This window comes from Anoplophora glabripennis, unplaced genomic scaffold (assembly GCF_000390285.2).
Source record: "Anoplophora glabripennis isolate ALB-LARVAE unplaced genomic scaffold, Agla_2.0 scaffold212, whole genome shotgun sequence".
Classification (NCBI taxonomy): domain Eukaryota; kingdom Metazoa; phylum Arthropoda; class Insecta; order Coleoptera; family Cerambycidae; genus Anoplophora; species Anoplophora glabripennis.
Window position 1 is genome coordinate 61,496 of NW_019416424.1, and position 3,541 is coordinate 65,036.

At 30.9% G+C, this 3,541-nt stretch overlaps 1 long non-coding RNA gene across 1 annotated transcript; it reads right to left on the minus strand.

Annotated features, from left to right (window-relative positions):
- Positions 1-2,122: 2,122 nt before the first annotated feature.
- Positions 2,123-3,233, minus strand: LOC108909745. Its single transcript, XR_001964424.2, has 3 exons — positions 2,954-3,233; positions 2,591-2,855; positions 2,123-2,374 (listed from the first exon to the last, which is right to left on the minus strand). It is a non-coding gene; the product is annotated as an uncharacterized LOC108909745 (long non-coding RNA).
- Between the last annotated feature and the right edge of the window lie 308 nt (positions 3,234-3,541).

Consider the following 3,541-nt stretch of genomic DNA (forward strand, 5'->3'; position numbering starts at 1 on the left):
ATTTTATATAATTATTACAAATTATTCGAAATTGACCAAGTATTTTTTAACGTACCGTAAGGTGAATCATGGCTATTTACTGTAATGTAAAGTTTTTTTATACGCTTATTGTTTCTAAGATTTTATAAAAAAAATACGGGAGTTATAAATTATTATTAGGTAAACATATTACGTCAGCTACTAAGCTTTTAGTTTTCAGATGACGATTCATGATTTCATGTACCTCTAAGAACCTTGTGCGGATTTTAGTTGTATTATTGTTTACTCGTAAATAATTATCTTCTACGATCAATTATTTATCCCATTATCGTGTCGTAATAGTCATTTTTCCTGTTAATTATCGTTATTATTCATCGCTATATGGAAATGAAGAAAAAGAAGAATGAGGAATATCTATTTTAATCAACGGCTCTAAACTAAATTATTCAGGGAACCTTAGAAAATTATACAGGGCGGTCTTTGAGTATATCTGGATAGCAAACTGATGATTCGAGATTATTTTAAGGAAAAAAAAGTCAACATCCTAGACGGCTTGGTTTTCAAGGTCGATTGATGGTTGACTGGTGACTGAACTAATCGAATTAAAGGTAAAAATTCGCCGAGTCTGAAAACAATGGGCTCATTTATTTTTAAATTCATATTCATAGTTAGTTAACTTGTACAAATGAGATTTTTTTTTTTCAACAATTTCTCCCTCAAAACAATTAACGGAAAATGCACGGAAGCCATGTTGTGACGTCATACAATTCGTTAGCGACTAACCCATATACCTGGCATCAATAATATGATGTCTCTAGCTATGGAAGGAGACTAAAACAGATAAATTCAAAATATCAAACGTAATTAAGAAAGGAATGTCATTACTGATTTTAATAACGAAAAAAGTTTGATTTTTCAAAACGCTAATTATTATTGTAGACCCTGATGTAAGAAGGAAATAAGCCCCAATTGTTCAGAAGAGAAAAAAAATATGTTTAATGTAGTATCTTTTGATACTGAGTTTTGGCGCAAAGTTGTCTTTAAATCATTTTTTTCATCAGTGCAAAAATAGCAGTAAATAAACAAAAACTATACTCTATGCCACAAATAACCTGACAATGGTTAATAGCGCATTGAGCAGTCGGGTCGAAGACAGATATAATTAGAAATTATTTATCACAGTTAATATTAGGTATCGACTTGATTTTTCCCCATATAAAAATATCTATTTGAAAAATGAAAAAACAAAAAAAATTCTACATATATTTTTTGTGATTTGAATTATTTTTTATTTATTCAATTGTGGTAAATTTATTTTAGGCTAAAAAATAACTATAACTTCTACACGCAAATGACAAGAACATATTTTCTTCTTTCAAGAAAATTATTTATTTATTTAAATACTTTAAATTTCTACCCAGAAATATAATTTCTTACTTTCAAAATAGGCAGCATTTAAAATTAATATTTGATACTTACGGTTAAACGAATTCTATTCTTAATTTTTTGATCTACATAGATTTTATAGGAACATGTTTTGTATCGTTCGTTTAAGACAAAACTGAATAGTTTTGGTCAAATGATTGTATATACTTATTTTAAGAGTATATTTGGATATAAATATTTCTCAGTAATAAAAAATATTTTGTTTCAAACTCACAACACCTAGTACACAACAGCTAGGATCGTTCGTATATTTAACCAACCAGACATAGGTCGGTTTGAGACTTATTAATGGTCCTCATCATTATGTTAGGACGATCTAGCTGCTTTAGTGTCGTTACTCACAAGGAGATGTGTATAGTATAAACAGAGCGTAAGTGCTGGCTGCTCCATCGTGCTACTTCCCACCTACGCCATTCTGTGACCTACAATTTTCTTTCAAGAAAACATAAGTTTGATTATAATATTTTAAATATATTTTTACTGGTAGTTTTGACACAAATATGTTGGCAGTTTATGATGAACTATAAAAGATATTGTAGCTAAAGTCCGAGATAATAAATTTCAAAACTATAAAAGATTTGAATTAAATTATATATATTTACAAATAATATAAATTCTAAGAAAAATTATAGATTACAGCAAATATTTCACATAGTTTGATGAAAGTATATACATTTGAATAGAATAATCTCTGCTCATTTGATACAAATATATTTTTTCAGTGTAAGCATCCCCGTCACTGGTTGATATACTTCTATACATCCCAGTGAATTTCTACTATTAAGGAGAAAAACCTAGGTCGGACATCGTTTTATATTTTTCAAAAACTTCAACACTGTATCTCAAAAATCATGCTGTTTATGACACAAATCCGGAGAACCTTTTTCTTTAATGGGATATACTTAATGATCGCTCTGTATACTGTGACAACGTAGAAATGTGACCTCTTCTGTGGAGAAAAATAAAGTATATAAAAAATAAAAAATAAATTAAAAATATTAAAAGTATTTTTCAAGCATTGTAGTTTCCTTCCGTCGTTGTTACGTTAACATGGAAATAATGAAAATTACATAATTATTTACCAAATGATTCATAGGAAATGCTCGATAAAAATAGAGTTGGTTCGGCACTGAATATTTAATAAAATATTATGTTAAATACGTACAAGTTGATGAGCTGTGGTATTTTTACCGCAATATGTGTTGAACGAAATAAGGTAGTGGAATTATCCAAAAGCTACTTGCAGCAATCCAAAATGAAAATTAATCTTCACCTACCCCTACCACATGTATAATTTTAAACATGTTAGTCAAGTTCCTCAGTCGATTTAAAACGACTGTATGAAAAGATTAATTTCCTTTTTTCTCTGTGTAGTGACGATTCTTGTAATAGCAGTGGTAGAATACTATAACGTTGGTGTTTCTGAAAAACTATAAATCGATAATTAATCTTCCACAAAAATCAATTCTGTTAAATTCTTAGCACATTTAAGTCATCAACTTTGTATTTGGGTAAAAAAGGTATTTACCATTCACGCCCATTAGTAGATTCTGGATCCGGCTCTGCTTCCTGGTAGGTAAATAAAATTCAGCTTGCATGATTGCACTATTAATAAACGGTAATCCTCTCCTATATCCGGCGGTTAAAGTGTCGCACTCTTTTGGTTACATTGTAGCATTAAACGCTAATATAAACGTTACGACTGTTGGTGCTGTTACTGCTTCCATTTACACCTGTCCGCCATCTAGACGGTAACGAACGAACTACACCGACTGCATTTTCTGCATTGCAAAGGCGTGTTGTTCCAGACGGGGTCTATAGCTTCATAAAATGCTGCGAACAGAGAACGTTGTCGATAAACAGGGTCGGGTTTATACAATTTTATCTTTCCTAATGAAGGTAATAACCACGTCGTCGATCGATGTCGGATATGCTAGTTGATAGGGAGTAGGCAACCAGCTATACGGGTATGGAACAAAAGTCTGTAACGAGAAAGTCGAGTTGACGTTACTGTAGACTTTAGTCTTTCTCAAAGCGAGTTTAACGTCAATAAATTAGTAAAATTAACGTCGGAATCTCTATTGTGAATAAGTACAGTACCGGGCAATAAACATAA